General features: G+C 42.9%; 1 pseudogene; it reads right to left on the bottom strand.

The window, feature by feature from the left end:
* Positions 1 to 9136, bottom strand: part of LOC121551821 — a 28308-nt pseudogene extending 19172 nt beyond the window's left edge.
* Between the last annotated feature and the right edge of the window lie 12630 nt (positions 9137 to 21766).

Genomic DNA, 21766 nt, shown 5'->3' with positions numbered 1-21766 from the left:
GGTCGAAGGCCGAGCAGTTACCATACCAGGTAGTGATGCAACCAGTCAGGATGCTCTTGATGGTGCAGCTGTATAACTTTTTGAAGATCTGAGGACCCATGCCAAATCTTTTCAGTCTCCTGAGGGGGAATAGGCTTTGTCGTGCCCTCTTCATGACTGTCTTGGTGTGTTTGTTGGTGATGTGGACACTAAGGAACTTGAAGCTCTCAACCTGTTCCACTACAGCCCCTTTGATGAGAATGGGGCGTACTCAGTCCTCTTTTTTTCCTGTAGTCCACAATCATCTCCTTTGTCTTGATCACGTTGAGGGAGAGGTTGTTATCCTGGCACCACACGTTATCCTGGCACCACCCGGACAGGTCTCTGACCTCCTCCCTATAGGCTGTCTCATTGTTGTCGGTGATCAGTCCTACCACTGTTGTGTCGTCGGCAAACTTCATGCTTGTGTTGGAGTCGTGCCTGGCCATGCAGTCATGGGTGAACAGGGAGTACAGGAGGGGACTGAGCACGCACCCCTGAGGGGCCCCTGTGTTGAGGATCAGAGTGGCAGATGTGTTGTTACCTACCCTTACCACCTGGGGGCGGCCCGTCAGGAAGTCCAGGATCCAGTTGGAGAGGGACGTGTTTATCCCAGGGTCCTTAGCTTAGTAATGAGCTTTGAGGGCACTATGGTGTTGAACGCTGTGCTGTAGTCAATGAATAGCATTCTCATGTAGCTGTTCCTCTTGTCCAGGTGGGAAAGGGCAGTGTGGAGTGCAATAGAGATTGCATCATCTGTGGGTCTGTTGGGGCGGTATGCAAATTGAATGGGTCTAGGGTTTATGGGACAATGGTGTTGATGTGAGCCATGACCAGCCTTTCAAAGCACTTCATGGCTACAGACGTGAGTGCTACGGGTCGGTAGTCATTTAGGCAGGTTATCTTAGTGTTCTTGGGCACAGGGACTATGGTGGTTTACATTACATTTTACATTTTCGTAATTTAGCAGACACTCTTATCCAGAGCGACATACAAATTGGTGCATTCACCTTATGATAGCCAGTGGGACAACCACTTTACAATTGTTTTTATTATTTTTTTGGGTGGTGGGGTAAGGGGGGGTAGAAGGATTACTTTATCCTATCCCAGGTATTCCTTAAAGAGGTGGGGTTTTAAGTGTCTCTGGAAGGTGGTGAGTGACTCCGCTGTTCTGGCGTCGTGAGGGAGCTTGTTCCACCATTGGGGTGCCAGAGCAGCGAACAGTTTTGACTGGGCTGAGTGGGAACTGTGCTTCCGCAGAGGTAGGGGAGCCAGCAGGCCAGAGGTGGATGAATGCAATGCCCTCGTTTGGGTGTAGGGACTGATCAGAGCCTGAAGGTACGGAGGTGTGTCGTCTGCGTAGCAATGATAGGAGAGGCCATGTGAGGATATGACAGAGCCAAGTGACTTGGTGTATAGCGAGAATAGGAGAGGGCCTAGAACTGAGCCCTGGGGGACACAAGTGGTGAGAGCACGTGGTGCGGAGACAGATTCTCGCCACGCCACCTGGTAGGAGCGACCTGTCAGGTAGGACGCAATCCAAGAGTGAGCCGCGCCGGAGATGCCCAACTCGGAGAGGGTGGAGAGGAGGATCTGATGGTTCACAGTATCAAAGGCAGCAGATAGGTCTAGAAGGACGAGAGGAGAGAGAGTTAGCTTTAGCAGTGCTGAGAGCCTCCGTGACACAGAGAAGAGCAGTCTCAGTTGAATGACCAGTCTTGAAACCTGACTGGTTTGGATCAAGAAGGTCATTCTGAGAGAGATAGCAAGAGAGTTGGCTAAAGACGGCACGCTCAAGAGTTTTGGAGAGAAAAGAAAGAAGGGATACTGGTTTTTTGAGTCGGGGTGCAACTCTCACTCTCTTGAAGACGGAAGGGACATAGCCAGCGGTCAAGGATGAGTTGATGAGCGAGGTGAGGTAAGGGAGAAGGAGAGGAGGGGATAGGGTCAAGCGGGCAGGTTGTTGGGCGGCCGGCCGCCACAAGTCGCAAGATTTCATCTGGAGAGAGAGGGGAGAAAGAAGTCAAAGCATAGGGTAGGGCAGTGTGAGCAGGACCAGCGGTGTCATTTGACTTAACAAACAAGGATTGGATGTCGTCAACCTTCTTTTCAAAATGGTTGACGAAGTCATCCACAGAGAGGGAGGGGGGGAGGATTCAGCAGGGAGGAGAAGGTGGCAAAGAGCTTCCTAGGGTTAGAGGCAGATGCTTGGAATTTAGCGTGGTAGAAAGTGGCTTTAGCAGCAGAAACAGAGGAAGAAAATGTAGAGAGGAGGGAGTGAAAAGATGCCAGGTGCGCAGGGAGTCTAGTTTTCCTCCATTTCCGCTCGGCTGCCCGGAGCCCTGTTCTGTGAGCTCGCAATGAGTCATCAAGCCACGGAGCAGGAGGGGAGGACCGAGCAGGAGGGGAGGACCGAGCCGGTCGGGAGGATAGGGGACATAGAGAGTTAAAGGATGCAGAAAGGGAGGAGAGGAGGGTTGAGGAGGCAGAATCAGGAGATTGGAGGGAGAAGGATTGAGCAGAGGGAAGAGATGATAGGATGGAAGAGGAGAGAGTAGCGGGAGAGAGAGCGAAGGTTTGCTACGGCGCATTACCATCTGAGTAGGGGTAGAGTGAGTAGTGTTGGAGGAGCGCGAGAGAGAAAAGGATACAAAGTAGTGGTCGGAGACTTGGAGGGTTGCAGTGAGATTAGTAGAAGAACAGCATCTAGTAAAGATGAGGTCAAGCGTATAGCCTGCCTTGTGAGTAAGGGGGGACGGTGAGAGGGTGAGGTCAAAAGAGGAGAGGAGTGGAAAGAAGGAGGCAGAGATAAATGAGTCAAAGGTAGACGTAGGGAGGTTAAAATCACCCAGAACTGTGACGGGTGAGCCATCCTCAGGAAAGGAACTTATCAAGGCGTCAAGCTCATTGATGAACTCTCCAAGGGAACCTGGAGGGTGATAAATGATAAGGATGTTAAGCTTGAATGGGCTAGTGACTGTGACAGCATGGAATCCAAATGAGGAGATAGACAGATGGGTCAGGGGAGAAAGAGAGAATGTCCACTTGGGAGAGATGAGGATTCCTGTGCCACCACCCCGCTGACCAGATGCTCTCGGGGTATGCGAGAACACATGGTCAGACGAGGAGAGAGCAGTAGGAGTAGCAGTGTTTTCTGTGGTAATCCATGTTTCCGTCAGCGCCAAGAAGTCGAGGGACTGGAGGGTAGCATAGGCTGAGATTAACTCTGCCTTGTTGGCCGCAGAACGGCAGTTCCAGAGGCTGCAGGACACCTGGAACTCCACGTGGGTCGTGCGTGCAGGGACCACCAGGTTAGAGTGGCAGCAGCCAAGCGGTGTGAGGCGTTTGTATAGCCAGTGCGGTGAGGAGAGAACAGGGATAGACAGACACATAATTGTCAGGCTACAGAAAATGGCTACAATAATGCAAAGGAGATCAGAATGAAGTGAACTAAACATCTGGGAAAGCGAGAGAGCGGGGCCTCCCTCACTTACGTTTCACTGAAACACCCAAATATAACTCTCCCAACTTCTACCTCAGAAACTATAATTGTTGTAAACTCCAGCAGTTCAATGTTTTCTAGGAATAGACTAACTTAGTTTATTCAGCTAGCTAACTTGGTACAGCATTCTTCTGTGAAAACCGTCCAGGGCACCGAATCCTATGAAACCACACGGTTTAGCATGTTGGTATTACAGACATTTTGAAAATGTCAGTGAAGACACTTGCCAGTTGGTCAGCGCATGCTCGGAGTACGCATCCTGGTAATCCGTCTGGCCCTGTGGCCCTGTGAATGTCGACCTGCTTAAAAGTCTTACTCACATCGGCTACGGAGAACGTGATCACATAGTCATCCGGAACAGCTGATGCTCTCATGCATGCTTCAGTGTTGCTTGCCTCGAAGCGAGCATAGAAGTGATTTAACTCGTCTGGTAGGCTCGTGTCACTGGGCAGCTCTCGGCTGTGCTTCCCTTTGTAGTCTGTTATAGTTTGCAAGCCCTGCCACATCCGACGAGCGTCGGAGCCGGTGTAGCACGATTCAATCTTAGTCCTGTATTGACGTTTTGCCTGTTTGATGGTTCGTCGGAGGGCATAGCGGGATTTCTTATAAATGTCCGGGTTAGAGTCCCTCTCCTTGAAAGTGGCAGCTCTACCCTTTAGCTCAGTGCTGATGTTGCCTGTAATCTATGGCTTCGGGTTGGGGTGTGTACGTTTTCCTGTTTGCTTATGGCCATATACAGCTCATGAGTGCAGTCTTAGTGCCAGCATCGGTTTGTGGTGGTAAATAGACAGCTACGAAAAATATTGATGAAAACTCTCTTGGTAAATGGTGTGGTCTACAGGTTGTCATTAGATACTCTACCTCAAGGGAGCAAAACCATCGAGACTTCCTTAATATTAGATTTTGTGCACCAGCTGTTGTTTACAAATATACACAGACCGCCACCCCTTGTCTTAACCAAGTCAGCCGTTCTATCCTGCCGATGTAGCGTATATCCCGCCAGCTGCTCGGTGAAACATAAGATATTACAGTTTTGAATGTCCTGTAGGTAGGATATCCGTTATCGTAGGTCTTCTATTTTGTTTTCCAATGATTGTACGTTGGCTAATAGGACTGATGGCAGAGGCAGATTACTCGCTCGCCGTCGGATCCTTACAAGGCACCCCGACCTACGTCCATGATATCTCCAACTCTTTCTCATGCGAATGACAGGGATTTGGGCCTTGTCGGGTGTCTGTAGAATATCCTTCGCATCCGACTCGTTGAAGAAAAAATATTTTTCCAATACGAGGTGAGTAATCGCTGTCCTGATAGACACCCCATGTGATTTATCTGGGATGAACATAAACTATAAGAATAGACCTACCTACGTAGAGCCATCAGAAACTGTAATATTGTGATTTATGACATCACTGTCTAGTCACTCTCCATCTCATTGTAAAAAATAAAATCTATCAATTGTAGAAACAGGAGAGGAAGAAGCAGGTTTTTAGGAGTCACATGAGAGTTTCAAATGTCGATGACGTTTTACGATAACACTGAGCAAACCAAGATCAGTTGGAATCTGCCCAGTCTGTTCTCAGAGCATTTCATATTATTCTGTACGTAAATCCGAGACACTCCATTTAGTATGATATGTTACATTTGGTATGGTTACATAAGACAGATGGTTACTTAAGGCAAAAACGACTTACCCTTTAAGCTATCCCTTCCCCTAACCCTAACCTTAATTTAGCCTAACTCCTAAACTTAACCCTAACCTTAACCCGAACCCCTAACCTTAACCCCTAGCCTAGCTAACATTAGCGAGCTAGCTAGCATTAGCCACCTATCTAAAATTCATAACATATCATACATTTTGCAAATGTGTAATACAGTTGAAGTTGGAAGTTTACACCTTAGCAAAATAAATGTAAACTCAGTTTTTCACAATTCCTGACATTTAATCCTAATAAAATTCCCTGTCTTAGGTCAGTTAGGATCACCACTTTATTTTAAGAATGTGAAATGTTAGAATAATAGTAGAGAGAATGATTTATTTCAGCTTTTATTTCTTTCATCACATTCCCAGTGGGTCAGAAGTTTACATACACTCAATAAGTATTTGGTAGCACTGCCTTTAAATTGTTTAACTTGGGTCAAACGTTTCGGGTAGCCTTCCACAAGCTTCCCACAATAAGTTGGGTGAATTTTGGCCCATTCCAGAGCTGGTGTAACTGAGTCAGTTTTGAAGGCCTCCTTGCTCGCACACGCTTTTTCAGTTCTGCCCACACATTTTCTATAGGATTGAGGTCAGTGCTTTGTGATGGCCACTCCAATACCTTGACTTTGTTGTCCTTAAGCCATTTTGCCACAACTTTGGAAGTGTGCTTGGGGTCATTGTCCATTTGGAAGACCCATTTGCGACCAAGCTTTAACTTCCTGACTGATGTTTTGAGATGTTGCTTCAATATATCTACATACATTTCCGTCCTCATGATGCCATCTATTTTGTGAAGTGCACCAGTCCTTCCTGCAGCAAAGCACCCCCACAGCATGATGCTGCCACCCCTGTGCTTCACGGTTGGGATGGTGTTCTTCTTTTGATTTTCCCATGATGTCAAGCAAAGTGGCGCTGAGTTTGAAGGTAGGCCTTGAAATACATCCACAGGTACACCTCCAATTGACTCCAATGATGTCCATTAGCCTATCAGAAGCTTGTAAAGCCATGACATCCTTTTCTGGAATTTTCCAAGCTGTTTAAAGGCACAGTCATCTTAGTGTATGTAAACTTCTGACCCACTGGAATTGTGATACAGTGAATTATAAGTGAAATAATCAGTCTGTAAACAATAGTTGGAAAAATGTATTGTGTCATGCACAAAGTAGATGTCCTAATCGACTTGCCAAAACTATAGTTTGTTAACAAGACATTTGTGGAGTGGTTGAAAAACAAGTTTTAATGACTCCAACCTAAGTGTTTGTAAACTTCCGACTTCAACTGTATATAGTACGTTTTACAAATTTGTAACATATAATACGAATTGGAATTCATAGAATATCACATGAAAAGTGTGATGGACATCCACAAATGAATACAAAACGTAACATAAAGTGCAGTCAGAAAGTATTCAGACCCCTTCACTTTGTCCACATTTTGTTACGTTACAGCCTTATTCTAAAATAGATGAAATATTTTTTTTTTCTCATCAATCTAATCTACACACAATACCCCATAACAAAAATAAGCGAAAACAGGTTTTTAGACATTTTTGCACATATATTTTAAAAAATCTACAGAAATACCTTATTTACATAAGTATTCATACCCTTTGCTATGAGACTCAAAATTGAGCTCAGGTGCATCCTGTTTCCATTGACCATCCTTGAGATGTTTCTACAACTTGATTGGAGTCCGCCTGTGGTAAATTCAATTGATTGGACATGATTTGGAAAGGCACACACCTGTCTATAAAAGGTCCCACAGTTGACAGTGCATGTCAGAGAAAAAACCAAGCCATGAGGTCGAAGGAATTGTCCGTAGGCATCTGAGACAGGATTGTGTCGAGGCACAGATCTGGGGAAGAGTACCAAAAAATGTCTGCAGCATTGAAGGACCCCAAGAAGATAGTGGCCTCCATCATTCTTAAATGGAAGAAGTTTGGAACCACCAAGACTCTTCCTAGAGCTGGCCGCCTGGCCAAATTGAGCAATCGGGGGAGAAAGGCCTTGGTCAGGGAGGTGACCAAGAACCCGATGGTTACTCTGACAGAGGTCCAGAGTTCCTATGTGGAGATGGGAGAACCTTACAGAAGGATAACCATGTCTGCAGCACTGCACCAATCAGGCCTTTATGGTAGAGTGGCCAGACGGAAGCCACTCCTCAGTAAAAGGCACCTAAAGGACTCTCAGACCATGAGAAACAAGATTCTCTGGTCTGATGAAACCAAGATTGAACTCTTTGGCCTGAATGCCAAGCGTCACGTCTGGAAGAAACCAGGCACTGCTCATCACCTGGCCAATACCATCCCTACGGTGAAGCATGGTGGTGGCAGCATCATGTTGTGGGGATGTTTTTCAGCGGCAGGGACTGGGAGACTAGTCAGGATCAAGGGAAAGATGAACGGAGCAAAGAGATCCTTGATGAAAATCTGCTCCAGCGCGCTCAGGACCTCAGACTAGGGTGAAGGTTCACCTTCCAACAGGACAACGACACTAAGCACACAGCCAAGACAACGCAGGAGTGGCTTCGGGACAAGTTTTTGAATGTCCTTGAGTAGCCCAGCCAGAGCCCAGACTTGAACACGTCCGAACATCTCTGGAGAGACCTGAAAATAGCTATGCAGCGATGCTCCCCATCCAACCTGACAGAGCTTGAGAAGATCTGCAGAGAAGAATGGGAGAAACTCCCCAAATACAGGTGTGCCAAGCTTGTAGACTCAGGCTGTAATCGATGCCAAATGTGCTTGAACAAAGTATTGAGTAAAGGGTCTGAATACTTATGTAAATGTGTTAATTCCGGGGGTTATTCCAGTTTTTGCTTTGTCATTATAAGGTATTGTGTCTAGATTGAAAACTATTTAATCAATTTTAGAATAAGGCTGTTGTCACACGCTGATCTGTTTCACCTGTCTTTGTGATTGTCTCCAACCCCCTCCAGTTGTCGCCCATCTTCCCCATTATCCCCAGTGTATTTATTCCTGTGTTCCATGTTTGTCTGTTGCCAGTTTGTTTTGTTTCGTCAAGCCTACCAGCGTTTTTCCCCTTGCTCCTGTCTTTTTCAAATTCCTGTTTTCTAGTTTTCCCGGTTTTGACAATTCTGCCTGCGCTGACCCTGAGCCTGCCTGCCATTCTGTACCTTGTCACACCACCCTGGATTATTGACCTCTGCCTGCCCTGACCGCGAGACTCCCTGCCGGTCTCTACCTTTTGTACTCTGATCTGGATTACTGACCTCTGCCTGCCCCTGACCTGTCATTTGCCTGCCCCCTGTTTTTGTAATAACTTTTGTTACTTCGACACTGTCTGCATCTGGGTCTTCTCCTGAAACATGATAGTACAAACTGGCCATGACTGACCCAGCAGACTCGGACCAGCTTCGCAACACCATCTCCTCCCAAGGAGTCACCATTGGAAGGCACGAGGAGTTGCTTCGTGGTCTCAAGGAAGGGTTCCAGACCTTGGCCGAATGCCATGACCGAGCGTTTAACACATTTCTGGAGCAATTTCGCGGGTTGTCTGTTAGGCAGCCTACCACGACGGTAACCTCCCAGCCACTCAGTAACCCAGCTAATAGCAGTGCGGCCTCCCCGGCCACCCCGGTTTCCCAAATAACCAGATGTTTGTTCCTGACGCTGTCCGCTTCTCGGTCCTGGAGTGGGCCCACTCCTCCAGGCTTGCCTGCCACCCAGGCTCCCGTCGGACCCTGGCCTTTGTGCGACAATGCTTTTGGTGGCCTACCATGGTTCCTGACGTCTCCAAGTTCGTCGCCGCCTGCATGATCTGTGCACAGAACAAGACTCCTCGACAAGCTCCGGCTGGTCTCCTCCAACCTCTGCCTGTTCCTCACCGTCCCTGGTCTCACATATCCCTGGACTTTGTCATGGCTCTTCCCCCGTCTTACAGCAACACCGCCATCCTGACAGTTGTGGACCGGTTTTCCAAAGTCGCACCCTTCATTCCTCTCCCCAAGCTACCCTCCGCCAAAGAGACGGCCCAGCTCATGGTGCAGCACGTCTTCTGGATCCATGGACTCCCAAGTGGACATGGTCTCTGAAACGGGGTCCTCAGTTCTCGTCCCGGTTCTGGAAGGCGTTCTGCACACTCATTAGGTTGTCGGCCAGCCTGTCCTCCAGTTTCCACCCTCAGGCCAACGGCCAGTTGGAGCTAGCTAATCAAGACCTGGAGACGACTCTGCACTGCCTGGTCTCGCTAACCCCACCACCTGGAGCCAGCAACTAATGTGGGTTGAATACGCCCGCAACACCCTTCCCTGCTCTGCCACGGGTCTTTCGCCCTTTCAGTGTTCCCTGGGTTATTGACTTCTGCCTGCCCTGACCCCGAGACTGCCTGCCGTTCTGTACCTTTGGACTCTGATCTGGATTACTGACCTCTGCCTGCCCTTGACCTGTCGTTTGCCTGCCCCCTGTTTTTGTAATTACTTTTGTTACTTCGACACTGTCTGCATCTGGGTCTTCTCCTGAAACGTGATAGCTGTAACGTAACAAAATGTGGGAAAAAGTGAAGGGGTCTGAATACTTTCCGAATGCACTGTATCATACTAAATGGAGTGTCTCAGATTTACATACAGAATCATACGAAATGCTCTGACCAGTTTGATCTGCCAGTAATCATTAATAGATGTTAGATGTGCCATTGGTAGATCTGGGTTTAAGATAATCACAGCAAGCTACTTGGAAATCTAAGTAAAGATTTCCCAATAAACCCACCAGAACAATAAGATCCGGTTACATACAGTTTCATAACCCTCTGGGTCTGGGTTCAGCACAGCAGATGTGTAATATTCAGATAATAAAATATAATTTAGAACAAATATACCTCTCTGACATGCAAAATAAGGAACCACATCCTGGTCTGTGGACTGGGCTGACACTGGCCCCTGGGACGTTGTTGACTGGTTCCTGGGATAGACGGTTAGCTCTCACCAATTCAGTCAGTCCTCAGGTGCTAGTTTTCTGTGGAAAGACCATAGCCTGCTAGTCCCTGGTGCAAATAATTTGTAAGGTTAGAGAGTATAATTTTAAAATCATGATGGTCAGGGACAGAAGACATTATAATCACCAATGTTCCTTTTTAGAGATAATTTGTGTTTACCTCAATATTTTTGTTAACTTCCTGGGACAACTCAACAAAGGACAGAGAACACCTTTCATTTCAGCATGCTGGGTATTGCTATACAACAGATTATTATAGGTGGCAACTATAAAACCAATATGCTACCGAATCCGCTGTTGGAAAAGCATTCCAGGTGAGGCTGGTTGAGAGAATGCCAAAAGTGTGTAAAGCTGTCATCAAGGCAAAGGGTGGCTACTTTGAAGAATCTAAAATATAAAATATATTTAGATTTGTTTAACACTTTTTTGGTTACTACATGATTCCATATGTGTTATGTCATAGTTTTGATGTCTTCACTATTATTCTACAATGTAGAAAATAGTAAAAATAAAGAAAACCTATTGAATGTGTAGGTGTGTCCACATTTTTGACTGGTACATGGCCGCAGACGACTCCAACACTATCATTAAGTTTACCGATGACACGACGGTGGTAGGCAACCAACTACAATTAGACAGCCTATAGGGAGGAGGTCAGAGACCTGGCAGTGTGGTGCCAGGATAACAACCTCTCCCTCAATGTCAGCAAGACAAAGGAGCTGTTTGTTGACTACAGGAAACGGATGGCCGAGCACACCCACATTCACATCGACAGGGCTGTAGTGGAGCGTGTCAAGAGCTTCAAGTTCCTCGGTAATCACATCACCAAGGACGTGTCATGGTCCAAACACACTAACACAGTTGTGAAGAGGGCACGACACCGCCTCTTTCCCCTCAGGAGGCTGAAAAGATTTGGCATGGGCCCTCATATCCTCAAAAAGTTATACAGCTGCACCATTGAGAGCATCTTGACTGGCTGCATCATCGCTTGGTATGGCAACTGCTTGGCATCCGACCGTAAGGTCCTACAGAGAGTAGTGCATATGCCCCAGTACATCACTGGGGCTGTGCTCCCTGCCATCAAGCTCACCTCTATACCAAGCGGTGTCAGAGGAAGGCCCTAAGAATTGTCAAAGATTCCAGTCACCCAAGTCATAGGCTGTTCTCTCTGCTACCGCACGGTAAGTGGTACCAGAGCACCAAGTCTAGAACTAAAAGGCTCCTGAACAGCTTCTACCTCCAAGCCATAAGACTGCTGAACAGTTAATCAAATGGCTACCCAGACTATTTGACACACTCACTGGACTCTACTGATACACACACACACACAGACACACACACACAAACACACACAGAGAGACACACGCACACACACACCACATACACTCACACACACAAAACATACACGTGCATGTTGACGACACGCACACACACACTCACACTCACACATGGACACACTTTCACACTCTTTCACACTCTTCACATTATACATGTCTAGACAATAGTGACCCATCCACTTAGCTACATGTGGCTGGGGGGTGGTTATAGCATTTCTTTCACATGACCCATTAATTTAGTGTGTCTGGGTAAGCATGATATAATAATTATAAAATATTGATACAATATATTTATCTGGACACTTTCTATTTTTTATATTGCTACTATGCAAATATGCAAGTAACCAGTTCACTGTACCATGTACGCCTTCTGTATCATGTGCATGTGACAAATAAAGTCTGATTTTATTTAATATAGTCTGTGTTTACCAGAGACAGTAATGTGAAGAACAACATGACCTGCACCAAAGTCAGAATAGGATATAGGCCAAAGACTAGATAAAGTGTATTTTTACCTGGAGTTTTTCCTTATTGTAGGCTACTACTTTCACCACTTTTAGTCTTGAAATCTTTGTTTGGTTACTACACTACCTTACTCATCCTGTTTAGCAAATGGCCTCATATGTGAATTCTTAAAGAGATGGGTGGGGCTAAGGCTTAAGAGAGTGTGAACAACGCAGAATAGGAGTAAACAAAGAAGAGCTCTCCAGTAGGTGTACCAAAACTTTCAAGGGCCATTTTCTCAAAAGTGGGGTTAAAAGCAAAATTAATTTAATGTTGTTCCTCAACTGCAGTGTATGATATACCATTGTGTAACTCTGAGTCTCTACTTTTACCCAATGTAAAAAACACAATTTCAAAATTTGCAAAATAAGACCAAATAGCACCTCTATTTGGTCTTATTTTGCTAAATTTGAAATTGCGTTTTTTACATTGGATAAAAGTTTTGGTCACATATTTTTATTTATTTATTTATTTCTTTAACCTTTATTTAACCAGGTAAGCCAGTTGAGAACAAGTTCTGATTTACAACTGCGACCTGGCCAAGATAAAGCCTAGCAGTGTGATAAAAACAACAACACAGAGTTACATATGGGGTAAACAAAACATAAAGTCAAAAAATATATATATATATATATATATAGTGAGGAGAACAAGTATTTGATACACTGCTGATTTTGCAGGTTTTCCTACTTACAAAGCATGTAGAGGTCTGTAATTTTTATCATAGGTACACTTAAACTGTGAGAGACGGAATCTAAAACAAAAATCCCGAAAATCACATTGTATGATTTTTAAGTAATTAATTTGCATTTTATTGCATGACATAAGTATTTGATACATCAGAAAAGCAGAACATAATATTTGGTACAAAAACTTTGTTTGCAATTACAGAGATCATACGTTTCCTGTAGGTCTTGACCAGGTTTGCACACACTGCAGCAGGGATTTTGGCCCACTCCTCCATACAGACCTTCTCCAGATCCTTCAGGTTTTGGGGCTGTCGCTGGGCAATACGGACTTTCAGCTCCCTCCAAATATTTTCAATGGGGTTCAGGTCTGGAGACTGGCTAGGCCACTCCAGGACCTTGAGATGCTTCTTACGGAGCCACTCCTTAGTTGCCCTGGCTGTGTGTTTCGGGTCGTTGTCATGCTGGAAGACCCAGCCACGACCCATCTTCAATGCTCTTACTGAGGGAAGGAGGTTGTTGGCCAAGATCTCGCGATACATGGCCCCATCCATCCTCCCCTCAATACGGTGCAGTCGTCCTGTCCCCTTTGCAGAAAAGCATCCCCAAAGAATGATGTTTCCACCTCCATGCTTCACGGTTGGGATGGTGTTCTTGGGCTTGTACTCATCCTTCTTCTTCGTCCAAACACAGCGAGTGGAGTTTAGACCAAAAAGCTATATTTTTGTCTCATCAGACCACATGACCTTCTCCCATTCCTCCTCTGGATCATCCAGATGGTCATTGGCAAACTTCAGAGGGGCCTGGACATGCGCTGGCTTGAGCAGGGGGACCTTGGGTGCGCTGCAGGATTTTAATCCATCACGGCATAGTGTGTTACCAATGGTTTTCTTTGAGACTGTGGTCCCAGCTCTCTTCAGGTCATTGACCAGGTCCTGCCATGTAGTTCTGGGCTGATCCCTCACCTTCCTCATGATCATTGATGCCCCACGAGGTGAGATCTTGCATGGAGCCCCAGACCGAGGGTGATTGACCGTCATCTTGAACTTCTTCCATTTTCTAATAATTGCGCCAACAGTTGTTGCCTTCTCACCAAGCTGCTTGCCTATTGTCCTGTAGCCCATCCCAGCCTTGTGCAGGTCTACAATTTTATCCCTGATGACCTTACACAGCTCTCTGGTCTTAGCCATTGTGGAGAGGTTGGAGTCTGTTTGATTGAGTGTGTGGACAGGTGTCTTTTATACAGGTAACGAGTTCAAACAGGTTCAGTTAATACAGGTAATGAGTGGAGAACAGGAGGGCTTCTTAAAGAAAAACTAACAGGTCTGTGAGAGCCGGAATTCTTACTGGTTGGTAGGTGATCAAATACTTATGTCATGCAATAAAATGCAAATTAATTACTTAAAAATCATACAATGTGATTTTCTAGATTTTTGTTTTAGATTCCGTCTCTCACAGTTGAAGTGTACCTATGATAAAAATTACAGACCTCTACATGCTTTGTAAGTAGGAAAACCTGCAAAATCGGCAGTGTATCAAATACTTGTTCTCCCCACTGTATATATATATGCTGCTACTCTGTTTATTATTTATCCTGATTGCCTAGACACTTTTACCTCTACCTACAGTTGAAGTCGGAAGTTTACATATACCTTAGCCAAATACATTCAAACTCAGTTTTTCACAATCCCTGACATTTAATCCTAGTAAACATTCCCTGTCTTAGGTCAGTTAGGATCACCACTTTATTTTAAGAATGTGAAATGTCAGAATAATAGTAGAGAGAATGATTTATTTCAGCTTTTATTTCTTTCATCACATTCCCAGTGGGTCAGAAGTTTACATACACTCAATTAGTATTTGGTAGCATTGTCTTTAAATTGTTTAACTTGGGTTAAACGTATTGGGTAGCCTTCCACAAGCTTCCCACAATAAGTTGGGTGAATTTTGGCCCATTCCTCCTGACAGAGCTGGTGTAACTGAGTCAGGTTTGTAGGCCTCCTTGCTCGCACATGCTTTTTCAGTTCTGCCCACATATTTTCTATAGGATTGAGATCAGGGCTTTGTGATGGCCACTCCAATACCTTGACTTTGTGGTCTTTAAGCCATTTTGCCACAACTTTGGAAGTATGCTTGGGGTCATTGTGTAGTTATTTTTTTGTTTAATCAGACCAGAGGACATTTCTCCAAAAAGTAAGATCTTTGTCCCCATGTTCAGTTGCAAACCGTAGTCTGGCTTTTTTATTGCGATTTTGGAGCAGTGGCATTTTCCTTGCTGAGCGGCCTTTCAGGTTATGTCGATATAGGACTCGTTTTACTGTGGATATAGATACTTTTGTACCTGTTTCCTCCAGCATCTTCACAAGGTCCTTTGCTTTTGTTCTGGGATTGATTTGCACTTTTCGCAACAAAGTATGTTCATCTCTAGCAGACACAACGCGTCTCCTTCCTGAGCGGTATGACGGCTGCGTGGTCCCATGGTGTTTATACTTGCGTACTATTGTTTGTACAGATGAACGTGGTACCTTCAGGCGTTTGGAAATTGCTCCCAAGGATGAACCAGACTTGTGGAGGTCTACAATTGGCTGATTTCTTTTGATTTTCCCATGATGTCAAGCAAAGAGGCACTGAGTTTGAAGGTAGGCCTTGAAATACATCCACAGGTACACCTCCAATTGACTCAAATGATGTCAATTAGCCTATCAGCCTATTTTCTGAAATGTTCCAAGCTGTTTAAAGGCACAGTCAATTTAGTGTATGTAAACTTCTGACCCACTGGAATTGTGATACAGTGAATTATAAGCGAAATAATCTGTCTGTAAACAATTGTTGGAAAAATTACTTGTGTCATGCACAAAGTAGATGTCCTAACCGACTTGCCAAAAACTATACAAACTTCTGACCCACTGGAATTGTGATACAGTGAATTATAAGCGAAATAATCTGTCTGTAAACAATTGTTGGAAAAATTACTTGTGTCATGCACAAAGTAGATGTCCTAACCGACTTGCCAAAAACTATACAAGTACTATACTAAACAAGTGTTATTGTGTTACTATTTATTTTCTTTTTTTTGCAAAATGTTTATACTTTTAAAATTTCACAGTAAAGTGGTCTCCCGAGTGGCGCAGTGGTCTAAGGCACTGCATCGCAGTGCTAGCTGTGCCACTAGAGATCCTGGTTCGAATCCAGGCTCTGTCGTAGCCGGCTGCGACGGGGAGACCCATGGGGCGGCGCACAATTAGGCGAGGGAATGGCCGGCAGGGATATAGCTCAGTTGGTAGAGCATGGCGTTTTCAACACCAGGGTTGTGAGTTCGATTGCACTATCTGTAAGTCACTCTGTATAAGAGCGTCTGCTAAACGACTAAAATGTAAAGTCTACACCTGTTGTTTACGGTGCATGTGACTAATATATTTTTATTTGTTTTGAAATGCGTTAAAATATATAGTCAGATACAGTCCTATTTCCTTAATTACATCACCATTTCCAATCAGAAGTTATATACAACGTTTTTTTCACCAAACGTATCTTAACAGTAGGCTATTCCTGGTATTTTCTTATTGTGGTACGTGGGTGATGTTTCCGAGAGAGTGGGATAGTCATTCTCTGCACATGCTGTCACACATTGGCTACTAGCTTACAGGTAGCCTATGGAAGAGCGAATGCATCTCCCGCACGCTCCTTTGCTATTGACATAGTGCGTAAGAGATAGCCTCAGTTCTGTACTTGAGCGCACAAAGGATCTAATACCAACTTTATTTGAGGAGGAAAATTCAAACGGAACACTTTGCAGGTTTGAATTCAAACAATTACTTTATGTATCTATTGATGCGATAATATCAAAATAACACGAGAGTCTTGTAGAATTAAAAATGCCCGACTGATTTTAATTCAAAATAGCCCACATAGACTACGGATTAATATTTGCAATTATTTCCCTACAATGTTTCTCCTATAAGGCCAATTTATAGTCTTTTTTTATTGAATAAATGGGTGCTTTTGACTTAAACTAGGCAACATTGTATTTAACATATTAGTAGACATATTCTTTCGACCAACTTCACATATTTTTAGTGTACTATTTTGTTTGCGTTGCTAAAATATTGTCAGTGGTGTAGCCTATATGACAATCTGATTTTGTAATATACACAGTAAATTTTGAAGTGTTAAAGTAACACTTAAAGAGTTAAATTTAACACTATTTCTGAGTGTATATGGTCCCACCCTGAAATAGTGTTAATTTGACTCTTTTCATAGTGTTAACATTTTAGAGTTAAATTAACTCTAAATAGAGTAAAAATTTAACACTCGCTTACACTGAATAGTGTTATTTTAATTTTACACTAAAGGTTAAATAACACTGGAGAGTGTAAATATTACCCTTGGAAGAGTTAATCATTTACTCTTCTAAAATAACAAATCAACTCTGATTGAGTTTGATTCCAGTCCAGTTTAACACTGCATGGAGTTGACACTCAAGGTTAAAATAACTCTGATAAGTGTTGATGTTACACACTATTGTGTTGATAATTGACTATCTTGCAGTGAAAAACAAGCTCAAATAGAGTCAAATTCTAACACCGTATAGTGTCACGGAAATAAATCTCAGCATTATTCATTTTACACTTTTTTAGTGTCAAATTACACCAAATACTCCATTAAGTGAGTAAAAATCACAACTTACCACAAAATAATGCATTTCAAATTTTTATTAACAGCTCAACTATGTCAGGCTAAAATATATTAAGAATACAAATCCCTTTTTAAAACATTGACCTTAGGTTTCCATAAAATGGCAATAGGGAACAACATACAAGGAGGAATCTGTCGTTCCATACTTCATTTGAACATCAAAAGGTTTAAAGTAACACAGTTCAGTAATGTTGATCACCTTTTGAACCCTGTCTGGATGCATCCTGACCTTAAAGGCATAGTAATGGTAATCAAAACACACTGTTTCCATCAGTTTTCCACAGAGCAATACACAGTCATCTTTCACAGCAATAATTTTGATTTTACAAAATACAGGCATTTCAAATGCTACCTCAGTACAGATAATGAAGTCACGGCGGTACTCTGTACCATGATGTTTGATCCACTTGGCAGAAAACACACTGGTAGACAATACAGACCCACATTTTAAAGCAATCTCGGGACCTTCTTTGAGCTCACTAAGTGTTACCATCTTCCCCGAACCTAAAGTTAATCTTTCCTTGCTAAAGGACTCTCGATACATTGCCATACAACTTTGGTGCTTTTTGGCTAATGTTTTTGTTACATTTTTAAAGCTTTTTAATTGCTTCTTAAAAAAATTATGTTTAGCTTCATAACGCATGCACCACATGTGCAGAACTGGGCCGATGTTTTTATATTACGAGGGTAATGAATCATGAAGTGATGCTTTGGTAAGAGATTGATTGCAGGAAACAACTGCTTGAAGAGCTGATGATGATCAATGATTAAATGTTTGAGGTAAATGGTCATGCCTTCTGTAAGGACTGGGGAAAATACAATGTTAACAATGTGTAGAAGCAAAAGTAGAAGATGCCAGTGCTGGTCATCTGACTGTATTAAATCACCAAATAGCAAAGGCATATTACGTAATAAGCACCAAGACTGTATAGCATTCAACCCCAAATCATTACTTCCATCAAACAACTTTACTCTAGGTGGACGGTTTCGCTGCTGATTGTATCCATAGTCAAAAGCATGTATTCTACCAGCCAGTTGTTCAGCATTTAGGAAGTTTTCCTTAATGTACTGCAGGACAAGTTTGACTTCAAACTGAGCAACTCCTTCTAAAATATCGTGCATTATATCTACAGAAAAATTGTTGGCTGTATTAAAATACTGTAGTGAATTCAGCAGACAAATGCGTTTGACACCATAGATATGAGGTAGTGTAGGATCTGTTTGTAAAGTTTGACAGTGCAGTTTGTGCATCTCGATAGTTCGTAGTACAACTTTTGGATCATCTTCACAGAACACAGTTTGAAAACAATCTTTCTCAAGGAGACAGAAACGACAACAATACCTTGCCCCAAATGACTCCACAAAGCCAAATAAACCATGCAACCCAAGATTATCACCAGTGACCTGAACTATGGTACCGTGAATCACATCTTTCAATCTGGGAACTTTAAGTCCCTCTGTCTCGAGTACTTTAAGATCACTGACAAGTGGCTCAAGTATCAAATTAAAACCATAACGCTTGATGTCCTGCGCATGGAAAAGAGCACCCAAATGAATATTTATCAATGATGAATTAAAGATTGGGGGAAAATTCCTTAATGTAAAGTATATAGCACCTAATTTGTGTATACCCTTTTTAGACCCCAAGGGGTTTGCTGTTTCAAAGTCGTCATAAAATAGCTGGATCTGTATGGCATCTTTTTCTATAGAGAATAAGGGACTTTTTTTTAAAAATAGGCGGCATCTCTCAAGTCTGCATACACACCTTCCTTGGGCATGTGCCTGGGCTTGAACATGTCTGCAAGTTCTGGGTTTTGAAAAATGGCCTTTAGTGTTTCTAAAATAGGAATATATGCAAACTTGTCAGTTACAACGACCTGATCATATGTCCCAGTTGTTTTGTTTCTTCTGCTGTCAAATCTTGTGCCAAGCACCTTTTCAACAGGTTCTACGATTCCCCATTTCTCTTTGAAGTGTTTATTTCGTTTAGCTTCTGAATTTAAGGGTGTGAAAGGGTTTTCCAACTTTTGCAAAGATTGTTCTATTCTGTTCTTATTTTCAGTTTCCTGTGGAGATAAGCACTGCAAAGCTGCATCTGTAGCTTGACTTTGAATCTCAAAAAACACTTCTTCCATGGAGGAAACAAAACTATTTACAGTAGATTGACTTAATCCAGCTGCTTTTAGTTGTGTAACAGCAGAGGCACACATATCTAGAGTGCTCCTGTTGGACTTTTTCAACAGAGTAGATGTGGCTACCTCGTGTTCATTAACTGTCCGTGACGTTGTAGCTGTCTCCTCTACATTAGTGGTCACTGCCTCTCCAATGCTGCTTAAATAAACATCAGGGTCAACCTGTTGGTCAATATACTCAGTGTGTTTTGTGTTTAAATGTTTCCTAAAACCAGAAAACGTACCAAACGCACAGCCACATCCAGTCTGAGCACATTTAAGCCGGAGATTTTTTCCAGGCAAGTAACCGTGAACTAATCGTAAATGCCTAACAAGCATATTTGAACTCGATAACTCAGCCTGACAAACAAAACACTTCATGTTCGAGGAGAAACTTCAAGCACTAATGAAGTAACCTCGCCCTGATTTCAGCAACACGAGGGCTCTCTTTGACCTTGCCAGCATCGATGCTGTACACTGTAGTTTGGATGAAAGTGTACATGTTGTGGAGCATGGTGTTGTAGGATGTGCCAAACACAAAATGTAACTTAAATAGTTCGTCAAAAGCAACAAGAGAAGAGGTTGACCTGCAAGGTATGGCATTCTTGTCGATAATGATGAAGAACTGGTGGATTGCATTCTTCTTAACTCCAACAGCTAGGAGATAGGGCTGAGCGCTAGTAGTGATGGCATCGAGATGCTCTTGAATGTTTGTTCCGGTCTGCGAAGACAAATGAGGGAAAACTGTAGTTAATGGCCAAGTAGTTGTAGAATATGCAGAAAGAGCCAATACACTACTCTTATTGAATATGAATATTGAATGAATACTTGTAGCCTAATATTAGGTGTTCATACCACAAATTAGAAAAAATACAAACCTTCTTGAATACCACAAGATGTTTCTCTGCTTGGGATGCGGAAACCTTTCCTGGTCTCTTCCGACCCTGAGCGGAGGGTGGAATCAGGTGTATAAGCAGTAAAACCGATGACAGATCACTGTCCCAACCTGTAACAACACAAGTTCAATGTTAACACACTTCAGTTACGTTGTTTTCTTTACAAAAGACCCCCCAGACAGACAGCAGTTCTACATCACAAGAAGTTCTCTAACTAAAACATCCACAGGGCTGAGTCAAATCTCAAAAGTTTTGTTCAATATACTGCTACAGAACGTACTCGTAAATCTTTCACAGATCCAGCTTCTTAGTATTATGTTGATATTTAAATGTTTACACATAATGTTGATATTGCAATACAACACAAAAGGTAGGCTTACAAGCATCTTACCAAAGTCAACATCCAATTCAGTGCCATCCTCAGGAGGATCAGCTGCCAGCAAGAGTTCTTCAAGCTCACTTGTGGATGGAAGCTTTCTGCAATAATAGACACCATGAACTTCATAAAACAAAGAAATAACGTATTCATTAATTAGTCTAATTAACTGAAACAAACCTGAGTCATATTTGATGGTTAGCACCCCAGTTGAGGGATCCTTTATAATATCCTCAAAAACATCATCATCCAATTCAGTCCCTGAACTGTCAACAATTTTCACACCTTCTGTTACAGCTGGGACACCAAACTTTGCAAATGCTAGAAAAAACAGGGATAAAAGCTTGTGTAAACAAAAGTAAATCATTATTTATATAATAATTTCACTGTGTACACCTACCTTACCCTATAAAATAGGTTTTAAACAAACACTATTAAGTGATTAAAATGTTTTTTTTTGTAGCATCATAACTATACCTTAAGCAATGCATCCACAATTAAAGTGTAGTTACCAAGGGCAAAACAGAAGAAATTTAGACGTACAAAAATGGACCAGTTCCAAAAACCTGAGAACTTAACATGTCCCATCATTTTAGGAATATTCCAGTATATCAATTTTAAACAGCTAAATTCAGACAGTTATTACTAACATTGTCAAATTCTTACCTGCAATCAAAAAGTCTTTCAGATTTGGCTCAGTTATTCTGACAAATTTTTGGACATCTCCAAGTTTAGCTTTAAGCAGCATGCTCCCTGCAAATAGTATCAGTACAATTTCTCACAGTTAAAAAGTTGATGGTCTTATTTTAGCAGTATTTCCTCAAATATAAGAAAAAATATTGTTTCAAGCCACCAAAGTGCTGAGAAATGATCAGCACTTTTGCAGAAATGGCCAGTTAAATTGAAGTTACTGTCAAACACATTAAAA

This window comes from Coregonus clupeaformis, chromosome 35 (genome assembly GCF_020615455.1).
Source record: "Coregonus clupeaformis isolate EN_2021a chromosome 35, ASM2061545v1, whole genome shotgun sequence".
In the NCBI taxonomy this organism is placed as follows: domain Eukaryota; kingdom Metazoa; phylum Chordata; class Actinopteri; order Salmoniformes; family Salmonidae; genus Coregonus; species Coregonus clupeaformis.
This window is presented reverse-complemented; position numbering and strand designations above follow the sequence as displayed.